Below are 21,125 nucleotides of genomic sequence, written 5' to 3'. Positions count from 1 at the left end.
TTTGTTTTTGTACAGCCCGTGTACTGTGTGATTTTGTTATGTACAATCTGAGGCAGTCATTCATAGTTTATATTCAATATGTGGATATACTGTACATTTAATCTGCTTACTTTATTTTCATGTGATCTGCTTACTTTATTTTCATGTGTACACACACAGGTGGAGCAAGTAATAAAAATACAATACTAAAGTGTTGCAAGCAGGCTGCATAGCTTATAAAAAGATGCAGAGCTTGACAAAGGTGGGCAATATAAATATACTGTATAAAAAGCATCAATAAATCAGTCTTTATTTTATATAATTCCTTTTATGCTATATACCACCACAAGGCACTTTATAAAGCAAACACGAAAACATTTAAAAATAAAATAAAGGTGAAAATAAACATAAGCATTCAAAAGATAGCATGAATGAGTGGTAATTCAATACATTATACAACAACCTATTAAAATTCAAGTGCAAAGAGGTGTGTTTTTAAGTAGAGTTTAAGGGAGTTCACTGATGTAACTTCACAAAACACACTGAGGTTCAGAATTACAAAGAGATGGGTGCATGCGGAATAAACCCTTTTAATATTTAGGGCTGTGTTATATGTATGGTGGCAGCAAGCAGAGGACTAGCACCACTGTTTATTTACAGGCAGCATGAAGCATAAATTGCTCTATGAAGAATTAACATTGCCTTTGGCAGTGAGTCGGCACGATGTACACAATCATCTGTCTTACACAGGTAGAATGAATAAATTACCGCTCAGACTGCTGGTTTTTCTCTTTTGTTTTCCTGTTGTACTCTGCATGGAAGTTAATATACTTAGTCTGTGGAGGGTGGATTGCATCACTGAGTAGTTTTATTTAAACAACTTTTTCATAACAGTTTAATACAATTCAAAGACGTCAGAACTGGTATTTCAGTAAACTATAATGTTAACTTGTAATGTCTGAAATGAGTTTAACACTCAGCCTTGTTGTTAAATGCCATTTACATGACACGTAAATCTTAACCTAAGTGTATGGCATTTCAGGATAGACCTGGATGGCTTAAACCGCAGTGTACACAAATGGGACGTTAAAGAATCCCTTTAAGGAATGAGACCACAAACTGTACTTTCACCTGTTGACCTTTGAGATGACCAGAGCCTTGTTTACACCATTTGCTGAATAAGAGGAGAGCAAGATCTCCCAGAAAGAATTACAACACTTCTGTGTTAGGTGTCCTTGATGCAGTCAGAATGGGAAAATGATTGAAAATGGTGTCAGGATTGGCATTGTCCACATATATTAATTAATCCTGTAAACGATGGGCCACATTCTAGCCCAGCACACTCTCAGTTTTTAGGAACACATGTAATAGTATTTTTGTCATGTGGGTTTACTTTCTGCTATTTAACTCTGACATTCTTGCAATGGTTTCTGTGGGCATATATATTTCATCTTGGCATTTAAGCCTATAGATGCCCAACAAAAGCCTTTGTCCTCACATATGCTCTGCAGGCTAACCTTACCTTTAGAGAATATCTCTGTATTGATGCTTCATGAAATTAGACAGAACGGACTTCTGACTGAAAATATTTTTTTACTGTATCTTTGAAAAGGTGTTTAATTGATATAGCCTAAATACTGAATGATTATTAAATAAACAATATAAGCACTTTTGCACTGTACATGCATACACAGTGTGCAGGAAAGCACAGAAATGAATGGATGAATTTATGCTTTAAATATGTAGGAAAGAAAGTGTTCAAATCCAAAGGTCCCCAGTGACATTTGTGTAACTTTTTTCTTTGTTAAATTATAGCAGTACAGTGAAGATTCAATTTGATATTCCCAAATTGAGAAAATAACAGTGATGATGTTGATGATGAAGATAATAACAATTACCGCTTCCTTTGTTTTCAGTATAGCTAAATTACAATAACAGATATCTGTACAATACATTTTAGGTTAATCATGATAATATAAATCCACATCAGTGATGGAAATAACTTTACTTTTAAGATACCTGATCTGTCTAATTCAAATGAAAATCTGTGCCTGGATTCATTAACCTTTGTCCACATACCTCACTTGACAGCAAGAAACTTCAAGTCATTTTTTTCATACCATTGTAAGAGTTTTACTGGGCCACAATAAATAAGTAAACTTGGAAGAGATGGATTAAAAGCAGAATCTTGACCTCAGCTTTCTGTGCAAGCGGTTTTCTGTACTTACATCTGGTGACAGAATGATTAGAAGCCTGTGACTACATAGTTAGGGGTAGACCCGTGTGTTTAATGATGCAGCGCACACCAGCAGTCCATTAAGCTAACACTGGGTCAGGTATTCAGTGCACAGGAAGCAATGACAGATTGGTTAAAAAAAATAAATGCTTGTCTTCCAGGACCCTGAAGATGTCAGATGGTGCAGGTTTATTTTTGGCCCCCAGCAATTCAGCATTTGCACAAATCACTAGAGGAAATCTGCTGTTGCATCCAAAGACTTCCAGATATACACAGTGAAAAATTAATTGAATATAAAAACAAAACAACATCCTTCATAATTAAGTTTTATTATTTTGGAAATTTTGAAAAATGATTATTTTATGAAACATTCATACATTTTATTAAATCCTCACTTAAATGATTTCACCATTAAAAAATAAATAAATACATTTTAGTATTCCACAGTAGCTATTTTTACATTTAAATTCAATTTGTGACTTTACATATTTAATTAGTCTCTTGTCAGGGTTATTTCCTTCATTCTACAATATATCAAAAATAGTTTAGTATAACATGAGAGCTATGCTTAGATCTGTAGCAATACATGTCACTAACCTAAATAGAACAGAATTCTTTCATTATCATTCATTCATCTTATAAACCGAAACATAATTTATATTCTCAATGTTTCATATTAATATTACTGTATATCTCCTAAGCTACAATCATCATTGCTTATGCCATTGGTATCCAAAGCAATATCAGACAATGTGAGAAGTAAGCTTGATTAATTAACTAGCAAAAGACATCAAGGCACTCAGATTATCTAAAACGTAGTTTTCCCCTGCTTTTGCATCATACTGTTCACATAGGTAGAGTCCACTGGGGTTCTCCCTTTTCCTGCCTGTCTCCTTAATTGCTTCCATGTGATAATAATACCTAAAAGGTAATTTTATGTTGGCTACTGGGCATTAAACCAATTTTTCTGAATTAAATCTGTTAATTAAAAATGACTACAATATTTCAAAACATTTCTATGATAATAATAGTGTATAATATATTAAATCATTGCAAACTGTATGCACATAAAAGTGCCTCAGATTTTATGCTCTGTCATTTTGTTGTTTTAACTGCACTATCACCCTGCTCCAACTCCAACAGTATGCTTATTTAAGTAAGATTTCATTATTAGGCCTCAGATGTGTAACTTCTGGACTGCTTTTCTTTGACATGACATTAATCTTTAAAATTTTAGCACATCTTTTCATATAATTTTAGAATGTCCATATGAATGGTTTGGATGAGATTTGCTGCCACACACTCACTGTGTTGAGTATTGTTGTTTTCTTTTTCTTTTAGATAGATGGATACTTTATTAATCCCAAGGGGAAATTCACATACTCCAGCAGCAGCATATTCATAAAAAAATATATATATTAAATTAAAGAGTGATAAAAATGCAGGTATAACAGACAATAACTTTGTATAATGTTAACGTTTACCCCCCCAGAGTGGAATTGAAGAGAGGCATAGTCTGGAGGAGGAACGATCTCCTCAGTCTGTCAGTGGAGCAGGACAGTGACAGCAGTCTGTCGCTGAAGCTGCTCCTCTGTCTGGAGATGATACTGTTTAGTGGATGCAGTGGATTCTCCATGATTGACAGGAGCCTGCTCAGCGCCCGTCCCTCTGCCACGGATAGACAGACAGACAGACAGACAGACAGACAGACAGACAGACAGATAGATAGATAGATAGAAGAGGCGTCCCTCTTCTTTATGCTGCCTCTCCAGCACACCACTGCATAGAAGAGGGCTCTCACCACAACTGTCTGATAGAACATCTGCAGCATCTTATTGCAGATTTTGAAGGACGCCAGCCTTCTAAGGAAGTATAGTCGGCTCTGTCCTCTCTTGCACAGAGCATCAGTATTGGCAGTCCAGTCCAGTTTATCATCCAGCTGCACTCCCAGGTATTTATAGGTATGTACCATCTGCACACAGTCACCTCTGATGATCATGAGGTCCATTAGGGGCCTGGTCCTCCTAAAATTCACCACCAGCAGCTATTTTTGGAGTTATTTTTGGAGTTATTGTGTCATTTATTGATTTCTGGCCTTTAATTAATTACTTATTGACTCCTTATGCAGTATTCTGATGTACACTATATATACTATTTGTAATAGTTGGTCCAAAACTGGAAGTGGAAGAACACCAGTAAAACCCAACCGCTTTCATTTTTCATCACAGTCCATGTCAACACTTCTAAAACAGTTCACAAAGCTTTTCTAGCACATCCCAAAGAGGTAGCTTAACAGATTGGGAAACAGGTGTTAGTCGTATGAAACCAAGTCTGGAGAACAGGGTTGCATGTAGTGTCTCTTCCTTTGCAACTCTTGAGATGTGGGCAGGGTAATTGTTATTAAGCTGAAGGGAGATGGTTGATGTTTTTTTTCCTGATTGACAACTGCAAATGCCAAGGCAAATTAATATAATATTGACTGGTCATGTGGGCCTTTGGAGGTATGCAGTATCGACTTCTCCTTCAAATCGTAAAATATTGTGCACATAATATTGCCAGAAGTAACGTTGATCTTGAAATTTCTTTGGTGTTAGAGAATTTCCATGCCTTGTTTATGTCGATTGTTTTTCGGGTGATGGGTTATTGTAATGTATTCATGATTCTTTTTGTAACATTGGATGTGGTAGTACAAGAGTCAACATTCTGGGCACCCAGTGATCACAGACCTTACTCAGATTCAACTAACTCATAACAAACCCCTATTGTGCCTACTGTCTCATACACTTTTACTTACCAGGGCCCTTCATGGTTGCAACATTTTCTTCTGTTGTCATTGTTGAAGGTTAGCCTGACCTTGGGTCATCTTCATAAGACTTCCAGCCATGATAGGATTCTGCAGTCTATCACTTAAATAAGACATATGAAGGGAACCGCTCCTGGTACACACTTGGTAGATGAGGATAAATATCTGAAGGTGTATTGTTCTCTAATGTTGGTCTTCATTGACTGGAAAATTCTTGATTCTGAAGTTTGCTGCATTCAGGTTAAATTGGTAAGAAACATGAAACCAATACTATAAATGATAGGAACTTGTAATTCAGATATTCTGCTACTCAAGGCTATGTATTATAATGTAAAGGGTTTTGTAGATTTTCAGGTATTTCTATTAAAACCTTTATAATTTATACTACAGAAAAAATATGTTATATGAGAGATATCCTGTGTAATGGAATTTTCTCTAAAGTATTCTACTCTTAGTTTGATTTTTATTCTATAAAAGGTTTACTCTAAAAATATTCCTCTTTAGTATTCATGTGGAATTTGTATTCTTCAGCATTAAGTTACTGTCTCTTCTCTGAGCTGTGTCCAAATCCTTTATGACTTTCTTGTTAAAAAGGACCAGTGCCTCTCTCAGTTTTTATTATGCAGCTCAATAAAGTTAATTTTTCTATGTATCTTCAGTCCCTAGACAGGCAATAATCTCTCTGTAGTAGAATACAGATATCAATATATTAATTGTCTGTTACATTTTTTTCATATCCTTTTTGGATGAGAAGAAAGCTTTTACCACAAAACCCCTTTATTGTGTAAGCATATCTAATATTTGTGTTGAATAAATTTATTTGCATTATACATCAAGCAATCCAATTTAGAATCCTCTCTGAGTCGTTCAGTGTTGATATAGCTGCCTCCAGAGTACTTGCCGTTCTTTACAATTTGGCGTTATCATAAGGATTAACTATCTTGTTTTTTAAGTCTTTATCTAAAACAGAAGTTTTCTTCATGCAAAGAAAATTCTCTTTCTCAAAGCAGAACATAAATCTGTACTTTAGATATATATTTATTACAATTCACTGCAATGTTGAAAAGAAAAGTTGGGTTGAGTGTTGTGTTTCACTCTGCAAAAAATGAATTACTGCATTGAATATACAATTGTATTTTTGATGCAATTTTGTTATAGTACTTGCAATTTTTTCATGTGTTCTGCAATGAAGAATGGCTGTATGCTGTGTTTACATTTTACAGAAGGTTACCGGTTTGAACCCCGTAAAATGCCAGAAGTGACTCTTGCTCAAAGGCCCTTAACCTGCAATTGTTTCATCCTGGGTATGACATTAACCTGCATCCAGGCCTGCAAGCAGGTTCTCCAAGTTGTAGGGAAAATCTTGGGGGTTGGTGGTAGGATTGGCACTTCAGCCACTGTAAAAAAAACCTCACACTTTTCCAGTGTGGTACTGAAGTGTCACCCGGTGCAGTCAGGTCCCAGACCGGGCAGTTTGTTGTGTGGTGGGTGCGGCGATGCACTATAATCAGCGCCTGCTCCCAACCTCTCTCTCCTACCTACTAGGTGATTAGGCTGTGAACAAATGTTACTGTAACACAAACTATTATTTGTTTTGCTGGGGAAAATTATACTGGTGCAGCCCCACATACCTAAGCATTGTTATATAATAAAGTTTTTTTTGTTTTTAGAAGGTGCAATATGCGCAACATAATTCCAAAAGATTCATACAAAATGTGTAGATAGTTTCTTCTTATAAAGTGCACTTCCACTTATGAGCATGCTATGCAATAATTATTAACACTATACAGTTTTACTAGCGATGTATGCTGAAATAAAATAGATTAGTGAATTTTCCTGCTTTTTACTAAGTTCGGCTGAATCTGCTAGGTAGTGTGTGTATTAAAGCAAACGTCTAATAGCATATGTCTGTTAAATTGTTGAAAAAAAAGAGATTAAGACATTATTATCTTGTCCTGCTGATAATTAAAAAAATTTGAAACACTAATGTCAAAGTAGATGACTTTTCCAGTGATTATCAGTTACGACCTTCCTTTACATAAAGTTAATGAGCTGGAGGGCAGTTGATGCATGTTAGTTGCATAATGCGACATGCCCAGTGGCTCGCTACAACTAGTCCATGACCTGCTCTGATAAAACTAAACTGGTTTGATTTTGTCTTTTGTTGTAGGGGTGGGTTCTGTGTGCTTGAGAATGAATCCCCATCAAGAAATACAATGTATATAATGTAGTGACAGGGAATAAGGAATCTGGATGTTTTGGACCTCACAAACAGAAGAGAAGCTCGTCTGGCTGATGTCTCAAGTTTTTATGTAAAAATGAAAAAGGGTAGAGATTGTGGCCAGATATACTATACCTTGTGGAGACTGGCCTGGACACAGACAGGTGGACACCGAAGGTTCAAAACCACACAAACGTTTATTCATACTTCTACATACAAAATACAGCACACAAAACCCAGTGCCCCTGCACCAATCACCCTTCAGTCCAGGCTTTTCTTTCCAATGCCTTAACTCATCTTGACTGCCTCCACTCCTCTCCTCCGAGCTCTGTCCTCTTCCACCCGACTCCAGCCATCGAATGGAGGGAGGCGGCCCATTTTATCTTCACCCAGACAAGCTCCAAGTGCCTCCTGATGAACTTCTGCCGGCACTCCCTGGTGTGGTGGAAGTGCCGGCTGTGCACCTGGAAGCACTCTGGGTTTCCCTGGTCTTTGTCCCCCCAGCACTTCCGGGTGTGGCGGAAAAGCTGAGTACCAGGGCTCTCCTGGCATCTGGGTGCCCCCTGGCAGTGACCATGGGCCCCTATAGGGTTGAGCTTCCATGCTTCTTTTCTGTGGTCCCCATAGCCACCAGGCCGGTCGACCCCTCGTGATCTGGAGAAGGCGTAATCCCTCCTTCGGTCCTTCTGGGCATCCCGGCTTGCCACAACCTGTTAACCCTTTGTACTGTACAACGCCAGCCCCATCAGGTCTAAAAAGGGGTGTGCTACTGTAGAAGGTTGGCACATGATCGATAAATGTGACATGCCCAGTGATTTTCAGTCATTTAAATTGACATGGTTTGATGATGAGATCAATATCTGTGGTCGGCAAGTCTGATTAGAAGTCATGTAATGTGGCATCGGCTCAAGAAAGAAAATATTTTAATACCACATGATAAGTCTGAATCACATTTTGAAATTAGTCCCATCAAATACCTGGAAATCATCATGTCTCCTGGTTTTCTCCAATAACGGATCGGTTTTATTTAAATTTTAGTATTAATGCCTTTAAATTACATCTTCCTGAGATCAGTGTAATATTTAAAATTGCACTGCAATAAATGTAGGATTTCTCTTTTAAAAGATCATTTCAATTTGCATATTGTACACTGCTGAAAATTCTGGGAGAGAGAAAAATAAACTAAATTTTTGTGTTTATATTGCAACAAGGAAATGGTGCACTGTATTCTTTGATAAAACTACACTTAGACATGGCTGGATAGCAAACCTACATACTAAAAAGCACTTGTCTCTTGTTTCTTTAACCTTTGTTGCTTTAAACACATGAGTAAATAATGGATTTAAAAGAAAAACACATTTTTTTTAATGTTTCCTTTACTGACTGTTTGTGCTCAAAGATTTATTTCAGAGATCTGCACATCGTTTTCATTCATAGTTTGTTAGCTGCACTCAGCATAGATCTTCTGGTTCTTTTATCAGGGTTTTTTTTTTCTGATGCAAGTACAATAGCTGATTAAACAGTTTTGCCTTTATGTGTCAGAATGCATTTTCCATTTTTTTCTCATACGCTCAACTTTATCCAGATGGTTTACAAATAAATAAATAAATAAAAATAGATATGTCATGTAGATGATTTATGTGGAATGTGTTTAATCAGAGAAGCTTCAACGTTTAACTGTGGCATTGCTGACCTCGTCTTCTTTTCTGTAAAGGTTCACCAGTCAAGCTTTGTGTGTGGAAGAGCACAATCTATTTGCCTTTGCTGCAATTCTATAACTCTGTGACGGTTTCCTTTAATAGTTTACATACTGTATCTTAAAGCATATATACGTAAGAGATCAGCTCCCACCACAAAATTTTAAAAGCTAAGTGTTCTTGCTTGTGCTGGAAATACTGGTGGGAGCAGGCCTTTTATCCTTATTATGGTTTTTCATACCAAAAAAAATTTAAATATCTTAAGCAGCCAAGAAACAACCCTTGGAATCCTGATCATTCAAAGAAAAACAAAAGGCCTGAAGACAGGAACCATTTCTGAGCAGAGGACACCCTAACGCTTGTTTAGATCCGGCTTTACTTATATTTACTCATTTGGCAGCAATTTAGAGTTTCTTGTTAACCTAGCGCACACATACTTGTCATGTGAAAAAAGCCTTAGTTCCCAATAAAACGTCACACCATATGTGACTTAGTCATCAAACACAAGTCCCAAGAGAAGTCAGACATCATAACCACTGCTTCACCATTCCGTCGATACAGTATATATATTTATAATTATTTCCTTACTCTCACACAAACAATTAGTAGTTTTCCTTAACACTGAGTACGTTTGAAAATGGAATACCAGAAATAAAACAAAGAAGGTTTTCTAATCAATTCTTAAACTTTGTTTTGGACTAGGTTGGCTCTGGAAAATGAATTATTGATTACATGAGTGAATAGGTGAAGGTATGATTAAATTCTCAAGGATTTACAGGTTGTAGGATATATACACTCTTTTAATTTCATTTTTGTAAAGAAACTGAGATTAAAAAGATTTGGTAGTTTAATTTATTGTCTATTTTGTTGTGATGACAAGGAGATAGTGGAGCAGATAGCAGTATCTGGTGGTGGGAGGATAGGCAAAAAGGTTAACATACTTAAACAAGTAAAAAATTCTAGATCAAGGAAAAAATGCAAAGATATTCAAGAGAGAGAAGCAAGTGAAAACAAAATCCAATGTTTCCTTATTTTTTAAGCAGTGTGGGACACCTTTGATGTTTTAAACTTATGGTTCAATGCTTTGATCACAGTCAGGATGCACAACAACTGAAAATGTATTGAAAAAACAATCATCATTACAGAAAAGTACATTTGTGAAATACTTTTGAAATCTTGTGTACCAACCAAAGCCTCCATTACATGTAGTGCATGTACACACTGATCTTCTCATTACTGTGAGGTATCACAGCACGGGGTACCAACAGAGTTCATATTCTCAACAGTAGAGTGATGGATTGGCTTGAGATTCTGAGAATCAATCAATATTTTTTGCCTCGATTGAATTTTTGGACTTTGTAAACAGTTTATGTTAAAAAGCATTCACTGTCCCTTTCATGTCATTTAATAAATGCACTAATATGCATACATAGATACTAATCATTTAATGATGATGGCCCAATTGTTAAAAACTAATTTTCCTAAAAATTGCAAAGACATTTCCTTTTAATAGAAATTGTGTCAATGCTCCTAAGCCAGTTTCTTATTGATTTCTTTTTCTTTGAGCAAATCACTGCATCTGTCTTTTAATGTGGAAGTCTAAATCACTACTCAGCTAAACCATGCAAGAAAATGATCATCACGACTAAGTTCAAATTGGCATGTTCCAAATGTATTGTATTGTTCCTAGATACACAAGCTTGATTTAGCAGTTTCTTTATAATGAATATTTTAAAATGATTTATACATTTACCTTGGCTTTTTTGACTTTATCTCTTTCTATGTAATAATTCACCTTCATTCAGAGCATTGACCATATAAACCAGAGACACAGTAGCATAATTAAAATAAGTCTGTCTCAAGATAAGTCTTCATAGAAACATAAGTATTTCGACCTTTAATTTTATAGTATTACTGCACAGTTGCCAGGAAAGTGCTCGATTTACAAAATGCGTAAAAGTTCAATTTTAAATATGTATTTTTGTCACCCATTATCATTATTTAAACTAATTTGTTATACATTTTGCAAAGTTTTCAGGACTGCCAGGTCATGTCCTTTCAGTCGTCTTGAGTGTGATATGTTGAAGTTGAATTTTTAACACTATTAAAATATTTATATATAATACATAATATAATTAAAAATAATACTATTCAAAGTTTGGAGGCTAAATGAATTCCACACCTGAATATAAAGAGGAAATACACACATGCCTTGGAGCTTCCCACTGCTATTTTTGAATTCTACCCTTGTACCTATGTTCAAAATAAAACTATATGTAAACTGATATATTTATGACATACAGTATTGATTACCATTACCATATTGTCTTGTTCATGCAAACTTTCATAAATATTTTTGGTTTCATTTCTAAAGTGAGTGACAAAAATTGCAGCAAATACAATGGAATGTTGTTTATTAGTCTAGTAAGCTGTTACTGTCCACTACTAGCCAAAATCCTACAGTATCCTTCCATATGAGGTCGAAAAAAATTGCTCATTTACCTAACAACATACATCTTCAGGATATGTAAGGAAAACTTGAATGTCCAGAACAAATCACATGCAGCCATGAGAAGAATATACAAGCTCAGCACTGATAATGATTCCAACACAATGCTAACCCTGGAGCTGAGAAACAGCTGCCCCCATGATGCCCCAGATTTAGATTAAGATTTGCAAAATACTAAGAAATGCAAATAAAATTTCTCATTGCTGTCTATGTGTTTTCTGTATTTGCCAGACTCGTACAATGGGATGACTGTTGAAGAATTTGACAAGTCTATCACTAAGCCTGTGTTGTTAAGTTTTGTTTGCTTTGTTCGCATTAAACTGTTAATATTTTGAGTAAATATAAAATAGAAGTAGGATGGTTTGTAATGTTTTCTATTTATTATTTGCCTCATTTTCTATCTGTCTGTATAACTTGAAAATATGTTGATATTTCTTCCATTTAGTTGAACCTTAGGAAGAAAAATAAACACAATAACATATTCTTATGTTTTCATCATTTTTCCTTGCATATTTGAATAAAATATTTTTATATTTTGTATGCTTTCCAAAAAGAGGATGCTAGTATTGTGCTTCTTGTAGTTTCACTAGTATGGCAATATGTGACTGAAATCCAAAAAGTTGCTTTACCTTGCTTTAGTTGCTTTAGCATTAGGTACCGAGTCTGTCCTATACTGGTGGGATGAGCTGACTTTATTTACTCTTATTTGAATTAAGTCTTCTTTGATATATGTTTATATTGTAGAGACTATGTTCAGAATAACACTGAAATTGAACTTCCTGCTTTTAGAGTTTTGCATCATAATATAAACAGAAAGAGGCTTTTATGACTCTATTTTTGCCCCAGCCACATTATTGGACTGGGTATGGGAAGCCGTCATTGAGGTGAGGCAACATTTAAACAATACATTCTTAACTATAGCTGTCGTATAATGTAACACTTTGCACTGGAGGTAACAGCACAACAAATTTTAGCGTATGTGAATTCAAATTGCCAGTAGCTTTGTAAAGAAGAATGTCTTACATTCTAATCATAAAATTATATCTCAATTTGTAAAGTTACATTATGTGCACTCAGAAAATGGATTTCATTTTAAAGCAAAAAGCAGTCTTAATACAAAATATTTACCAAGTGATTTATGGACATTAAATTATAGGTATAGCGATATGAAAAGAAGTCATCAAAAGATAAAATGAAAACATTATTTGCTCCATAATACATCCAAAATATTACCAATACCTGTGAAGTTAAACTGAGAAATGGTAGAAATTAAAGGTGGAAACCTGATAAAACCAATGTCACATCACGTGAATTGTAGTTGAAAGGTACATCAGGCTTGTCAACTTGCCGTTGCTAATCTTGCTGCTGGACCACGTCAATTTACGTGACTGAAAATTGCTGAGCATGTGAAATTTAGCAAGTACATGATGACTTTCTATGATATGAGCCTGTTTTCTGTTTGTAAGGTCCAAAACACCTGCGTTCAGAAATTCCCCATAATTTCGTACTTCAATGTGATGTATTTTAGTTCATCATTATGTGGATTTACTTCCCCTTTCAGATGAGCATTCATTGGTTCTCAGTTCTGAAGCACACAGAGCCCATCGCTATGATTAAAGATAAAATCAAACCAGTTTAATTTTGTCAGAGCAAGTTGCAAACTAGTTAGAGTGAGTCGCTGGATATAACAGGTTCATGTGGCTGGTCTTCACGAGACCATGCCACTGACTCCCCCCTAATTGCTAAGATTATATAAATGAAGACTATGACTGAAAATTGCTGGAAAAGTCATCAAATGTAATATGGCTTTAAGGCAACACATAGCTATACTTAGAATACTGGAGCAAGTGGTTTAGTTTATATTTTGAATATTTCTCATTCAGTTTGTTTGCATTATCCTAGCAGTAGAAGAAGGGTGACCATCATGCAATACCTGGATGATGGCTTAGGCAAATATTGTGGTTAAGGCTTTGCATATGCTGTATGTGTTATGTGGGGCATGAGCATTGGAAGTGGTGCCAGTGTTGGAGTCCTGGCAGTCCTCATGACGGTAGTCTTATGTCTGTGACATATTTAGTCTAATAATCAGAATCATGACAGGTGTAGAAGTTCTCTGATGAATGGAAAAGTACAACTCTGTAGTTACACTGAAGATGGGATATAAAATTTTTATTAATTCACAGATTACAATGGCAGTATTACTTTACTGATTTTTTTTTTCATTGCCTACAACAGTGTTAATGTAAAAACAAAATATATTTCAAAAATTCCCCATAACTTCATAATGCTGCTGTACTCACCCTTTTTCTTCAATGTGATATTTTTAGTTCATCATATGTGGCTTTACTGGATGATTGAGGACGTATGTGTGGGTGTTGCAGATTTGGGCTGTGCTTTAGCTGTCTGTACAGTTATCAACTGTCCTTTTTCTGGTAGAAGTGAATAAAACTGTTTTTGGCTTAAGGGATTAATAAGAGTTTGATATGTCTGCTTGTACTTCCAACATGGAATTTCCTTTTTGCAACATTATATAAGAATTCTCAAACGCTCCACAAACCAGAGGCCGATTGCTGAAACTAGTTTGCACTTGACTTCTTACATTTATGTTATTTAGTAGTAAGTTGTTTTGTTTAATAACAAAATGAGTAAAACTACATTTAAAGTTCAAAGGTGGCACAGAATTTGAGGTCTACTTTTAATTGCAGAAGGGAATGGCTAGATGATGAGAAGGTGCCAGCATATCAAATAAAGGTCAGGGAAAGGCTGACCTCTTTGCCATTAGTCTGCATATTTTATCACTAATGAGCCAGAAGGTATCTATATGTCATCCTGAATCTCCACCCACCTGCCTTCTTCAATGATTAGTTCAAGACAATTGACTAATCATCTGAACTGTCTCTGTTTGATTTAAAAGAGTTTAAAATCAATTGTACTTCAGCCCCAGTAACCCTGATGCCCCATCTCATCTGCATGATATTTACTGCAAGAGCAAATCATCTCTCAGAAAGAGTGTCCTTTTAACGAGAAGTGTCATAGAAGGGCTATGCCAGAATTTGCAGTAGCTTATTATAAAGTAAAGCCTTTGTAACATCTCTGAAAAAAGGCTGATCCTTTGCCATTTGTGCCGGATTGTTGGGAACTGAAAAACAAGAGAACCTCTAACCTTGTTAATAAAAAATTAATAACAGGACAGTGCCTGCACATTCATTTTCTTAACCAGGTAAGCTGTGTAAATCAAATAAAAGTGTTGCTTTCCTGAAGAGTACTAGCTATATTTCTTCTTAAATCTGTGCACTACTCAATAGCTTGGCTATTTATTGACCATGAATCAAGTTAAAGGAAACAAGTTAAAATAAGTCAGCATTATTTCTGTAGTCTTCCACCACTATGCCCTCTGAAAGCAAATGCTGTTCTGCAATTAGGTACTCGAGTCAGTCCAAGTTCAGAATTATATCACTTTTACCTTATTTTTTTAGCGTGCCAGTTTCTTCTGTTTGCTGTTTTTCAGCATGAGATTATATGCACCTTTCAGTGAATTTCTTCTCACTTGGCCCCTTAATCTCTAAGCCTTTTAGGTATGCTGCTTCTTCATTTTATATTTTACTAAATTTAGATTGGGCATTGTTTGCAGATTTTCCCCACACTTTTTTTCATCAGTATATAAAGAATAATGCTTTCTTCTCAAGACAGAGAAGTGTTTGGCAGGGGTTGTGTTTCCCCCCATAATGTGAGATTATTTCTGTTTATTAGAAGTTAAGTGCCAAGCACTTTTGTGTTGATGGTATGTCCAGGTGTACATGCAGGAATTTAAATCCTGAAAATAATACAATCGCTGCAGCTGGTGTGCAACTATATATTTTGCTTTTGTACAGTGAAACTCAAAAGTGTGCTGTAAATTAGAGATACATGGCCATATTGCTACGAGCAAAACTGAAATAAAAAAGCATTTTGGCTTCAAGACTGTAGTCTTTTTTTGCTGCAAAGAGGAGCTTGCAATTTAGTTTCTGTTCAGACAAAGATGAATGGCTGGCATTTATGAGAATTTAGCCTGTTTGTGTATCAGGTCAGAGGCATTCTTCAGCTGACAAGATACTTTTAAAAACATTTAAAAAAAAAACAACCAAGAAAAACTACGTTGAAATAGTACCCCTTTTATGCCAAGGAACATGCATGAATATTGTAAATACTATTAGCCAATGCTTTTGTAGTACATTAACCATACATGTCTTGTTATTCACTAGCTTCCATTGTTTTTTTTAATGCCCTGCAAAGGGCACTGAAAAAATAAAACTTTGATTAATTGACATTCTGAATAAATTAATAGCATGTCCTCCATGCAGTGACACTAAAGCAAAAGCAAATTACTTGATTGTTTTACTTTACAGACAGGGGTATGGAGAAAGGAAATCTGAATTGCAATGTGAGGAGAGTTTAATCACTTGAGATGGAGCTAATGCTTCTGCCATGTGATTATCATTGTAATGTGCCCTGTCAATTTACTTGAGTGTTAAATGAGACTTACAGAAAAGTACTTGAACTTCTACACTCTATCTACATATTGTACCTCCAATACTTTGGAGAAGTTTGTATAGATAAAGGCATCTGTCAAATAAGTCCAGAATTTAATGAAATATTATTTATTCATAAGTTAAAAATATACATTGTGAATGCATTTTCTTAATGCATTTTTATTGGCTAACATAGTTCTTATGCATCAGACATGATGCTGAGGTTTATCTCCAACTCCTGCAGATGTCTAGTTTGCTCCCAAGTTAGAGTGGGTAACTGAATCGTTGCACACCTTCTAAAAGAATGACATTTGCATCCATGGTGTGTCCCTCTAGCCTTGTGTTACTACCCTGACTCTGGAAACATGTTTATACCAAGAATGATTTGAATATTACTTAAATATTTTAGTTTTCCATCCATCCATCCATTATCCAACCTGCTATATCCTAACACTGGGGTCTGCTGGAGCCAATCCCAGCCAACAGAGGGCACAAGGCAGGAAACAAACACCACGGGGCATGCACACACACACACACACTAGGGACAATATAAAATTGCCAGTGCACCTAACCTGCATGTCTTTGGACTGTGGAAGGAAACCGGAGTACCCGGAGGAAACCCACGCAGACAAGGAGAACATGCAAACTCCACGCAGGGAGGACCCGGGAAGCGAACCCAGGTCTCCTAACTGCGAGGCAGCAGTGCTACCCACTGTGCCACCATGCTGCATTCTACTTTTCCTAGTGTTTATATTGGTTACCTCAAACCACTCTGAATTATCCAAAGAATCAACACCCAATTGTTTCGCCATAACACATTGGTGTAAGAACGTGTGCTGTTTGGACTGACATTGCTTTCAGGGCTGGTACCTGCTTTTTTGGTATTCCTAATATATTGTAAGCTTCACATCCTTAACCAAATGTGTGGAACAGATTTATTGTTGCTGGACATGAAGTTATTTACATGAAAGTGATTTTAGCCATATTGGCTTTGCAAAGTATAGAATAAGCTACAGCTTTCAGAGAGATGATAATTACCAGCATATCGAAGGATATTTAAAAGATACTGCATTTGGGAAGATAAATGAGTTCCAAATCCTGTATTTACAATTCAGTGTTTGGCGATATACCATTTCAGTAGTAAATAAGGCAGGCATGTTTTCTGTGCTATAAGAATATTAAAATAAGAATATGCGAAATGCTGTTAGATCAGTGCTGTATAACTAAAGACTATTTAAACAATGCCATAATTAGCTATGCTACCTTTGCATAAACCAGCACCTGTGTATTTAGACATACTTTTTCTGAACCTGCTTCTACCTCATGGCTCTGGAGATTTGCATTTTATTCCTAATAATGTGTAGGGTATAAATTCTCCCTTGTGTCCACACAGACCATCCTCCAGGTGCTCCAGTTTCCTCTGTTGTTGCAAAGGTTTGCATATCCTGGGAGAAGTGATTGTGGGTGTGAGCTTTAGTGTACCCTGTGATGACACGCACAAAATGCAGCTGAGCAAGGCTTCGGCTCCTCACAACTGTCATTAATTCATTGTGTAAAAAGACAACACAGAGACTGACCTAAGATTTTAGAGTTACACAGAATGGCACTAAAGATAAGCTGCTCACCCTGCCCATTTACCATAACAAAAATAACAGTCTTAATCCATTTCAGGGTCACGAGAGCAGACATATATCCTAGCGGTTTTGGGCACAAGTCAGGAACCTACTCAAGATGGAGTGCCTGTGCATTGTAGGGCTCAGCTGTGCTATTTTAACCGGTTTATTTATTATATCAACTTTCTGATTCATCTCTGTTTAAATAATAAACAGGCAAGTTATATGGTGGTTCAGTACTTAGCATTAGTGCTTAACCTTCAACAAACTGGATTCGATTCAAAGTTTTGTGGGTTTTACACGTTCTTCCCAGGTGTCCTTGGATTTTCTCTGTGCAATCCAATTGACTCCCAGTTTCCAAAAATACAAAGTCTAGCTAAGCTAACTGGTGGCTTTACCCCAGTCCAGAATGAATAAGTGTGGGTGCATGTTTGAGTGTGCACTGTGATACATTGATGTGCCAGCTAGGATTTTATCTTGATTTGTCTTATGATGTTAGGATATGTTCTGGATCCATTTGAAACATAAGTTCAGAAAATGGATAGAGTGAAGAAAAATTTTTTATTGCAGTTGAAACTGGTCAAGTTTCAGTTAATGTATGGGTTTTGTAGCCCCTTAAAATGACAAAGTACTTCCTACTTAGTGTTAGAAAATCTCATAGTTGTTCATCTTTTAAATGCATGTAATTCAGATTTAGGGTCATGGGTTTCCAGAACCTATATAGAAAGCATAGTCTCAGAGCAGACACCAGTCCATCATTGAACACAGACACACACACACTGGCCCAGTTTGGACTTGCCAGTTGACCTAAACAGCATGCCTATAAGTCGTGGGGAAAGAAGAGACAAAAAGGACCTGGATTTGAACCCAGTCTCCTAGAGATGTTAGGTAGTTGTGCTAAACACTGAATTGTTGTGCTACCCCTTTGATGTATTTTATTCAAAATGTATTCAGGTATTTGAGATACTGTAAAATTTAACCTCCTTTAAGAGTTTTTTCCTACTGATATTATTTCCCTCAGTGTGCCTATGCTTGAGTAGCTTGAGTGCAGTGAATATAAACCTTTCCCACAATAGATGTTTCCTTTCCTATAGATGTCCACAAATGAGAATGGCAGAATGGTCTACCTAGCAGTGAATAAAATTAATTGCTAGCTATTAAAGCCACGGAAGTAAGCATTTTTGTGCATGCTTGTGTAACCATGGATAAGCTTTAGACTTTATAAACCCCAGAAGGAAAATTGCCTTAACAGCAAAAAAAGAAACTCATCTTTAAAAGACACAACTCTACCTAATGGTTCTAATTCATCTGTTAAAGTAGATCGGTGCACCAAGCAGAAAACGAAAATGGCAGAGGACACTTTGTCGAAGCAAGTGCTTACATTATCGACACTCTTTAGCTTGCTGAACTGTGTAGTTACGTAAGATTGCATGCATAATTTTCTTTGCTGTTAAAGCCTAATTCTGAGAAAGAAATAGCAGTGATTTTTTTTTGTGTGTGCATACCAAAAGTAGTTGTGTTGTGATGGTTGTCTGATGTACATTCTGTCTACAAACTGTTGTCAGTGTGTTTGTGATTGTCTTTTTAAATGACAAGATTTTTTTGTATGTTGTGTACTTTTATCAAAAATATATTTGTTGCTTGATTCTGTTAGAACTAAAAAGCAATTTTCTTAGTCTGTAACAGTTAAACAATATGAATGTTTGTTTTAGAAGTAAGAGCAGTTTTGTGCATTTTGAGACATAATCTTTAATTCTTAAAATGTACAGCATTTAAACAGCCTTTTTAAAATGCTTTTACCATTTTTACTTGATTGATATACATTTCTCCAGTTTTTGCCTCTTCTCTACTGTCCCCTATGATAAGGCTCATCATGGGGCCCGTGGCTATGTTCAGTTTTTTTGAAAACAGTGTGACTCGGCTCATCTTTGTGGGTGTGAGGTGTTCCACAAGGTGCTTGATGGCAGAGGCGAGCTGATTACTTGTTAAATGCAATTTCGATCAGCTCAGCTGTTCTCCACTGAGATTCTGCAGGTATTCTCTAAAGGAAAGTCAGAATTGCAGTAGGGCTGGTGTAGCAGAGAGGATGTGTGCCAGCTGGGAACAGACCCTGTGCTGAGCAGTGACACTTTGGTGGATAGGGTCACTTCCAGTTAACATCAAAGTGGAGCAGGGATGACCATCCACTCTGAAAGGACTGAGGTGTGCTGAGGGAGAAGGGAACTGGGCTCATGAGCTGTCCATGGATGCTGAGGGATGGCATAAGCCAGTTAACCACACATTCTGGAGGGTGTCTCCTATAGCGGATTACACCTCATAAGGTGAGCTACAGGGACATAGTATGCATTGGGGACGGAAGAGTTTAATGGAGACAGATCATGATTGGGTTTATTTAATCACTTTGGATTTTAACCTCCACATGCACTCAGTTTTTATGAATTGATTGTTTACTGAGGAAGACTGCACTGCACCTTTATTGATTTGGATGCTTTGTTTTGATAATTGGTAGGAATTAAAGCACAAACACTGCTTGCACCACCCTTCCTGCAATATGTGTCCTTATTGCACTGGACCATCCTTTGCAGATGTCTATTGATGACCCGGGTTCAAGTGGGTAACATGTTGCCCTATTGCTAAAAGCTGAATTTTTTTTTTAATGAGCCTGCATCATCTAATTTTAGTATGTGTTCAATGTAACCATCTACAGTTTGTACTACAGGAAATAAGATCATGTTAGTTACACTTTATATCTCTGTTAAATTGTGAGAAATAGTCCTAAAAATAATTCCAAACATGCCTATAATAAAAAGCAAATTTGGCCAAGAACATTAGTGAAACTTCCAACCTTTTGCTATAAGTGTATATATATATATATATATATATATATATATATATATATATATATATATATATATATATATATATATATATATATATGTGTATTATATATATATATATATATATATATATATATATATATATATATATATATAATATTTTACTCAGTCAGTCAGTCATTAGATAGATAGATAGATAGATAGATAGATACTTTATTAATCCCAGGGGGAAATTCACAAATTATCCAACCCACTATATCCTAACACAGGGTCACGGGGGTCTGTTGGAGCCAATCCCAGCCAATACAGGGTGCAAGGCAGGAACAAATCCCTGGCAAGGTGCCAGCCCACCGCAGTAATATATTAGTAATTAGTTTATTTTTGTAAAATATTTTTATGTTGTGGTACACAGGTGAAGTGGTTAGTGCTACTACTGTCACACTGGTCCAGAGTGTACTGGGTTGTATTTTATGTGGCGCTCTTCTCTATGTGGAGTTTGTAACATTCTTCTTGTGTTTGCATGGGTTTTTGCCTCTGCGTATCTCAGTTTTCGTCACAATAATATATGCTTTAGATTCATTTGTTACAACTCGCTCCGAATGAGAGATTGTGACTCTATCCATAAATGAGTTCTATGATGAACTAGTGCTCCATCCAGGGTTAGTTCCTGCTTTGCCCCTGACACAGCTGAGATGAATTCCAGCCCTCAAACCATCATCTTC

The 21,125-nt window shown here is 36.2% G+C and overlaps 1 protein-coding gene across 2 annotated transcripts in view; it reads left to right on the top strand.

Moving 5' to 3' along the window:
- Nucleotides 1-21,125, top strand: part of pcdh1b (protocadherin 1b) — a 391,663-nt gene that overhangs the window by 217,141 nt on the left and 153,397 nt on the right. The window lies entirely within an intron of this gene.

The sequence above is a fragment of the Erpetoichthys calabaricus genome, chromosome 11, assembly GCF_900747795.2.
Source record: "Erpetoichthys calabaricus chromosome 11, fErpCal1.3, whole genome shotgun sequence".
NCBI lineage: Eukaryota > Metazoa > Chordata > Cladistia > Polypteriformes > Polypteridae > Erpetoichthys > Erpetoichthys calabaricus.
Note: the sequence above shows the minus strand (reverse complement) of the source record. Positions and strands in the feature narration are given on the sequence as shown.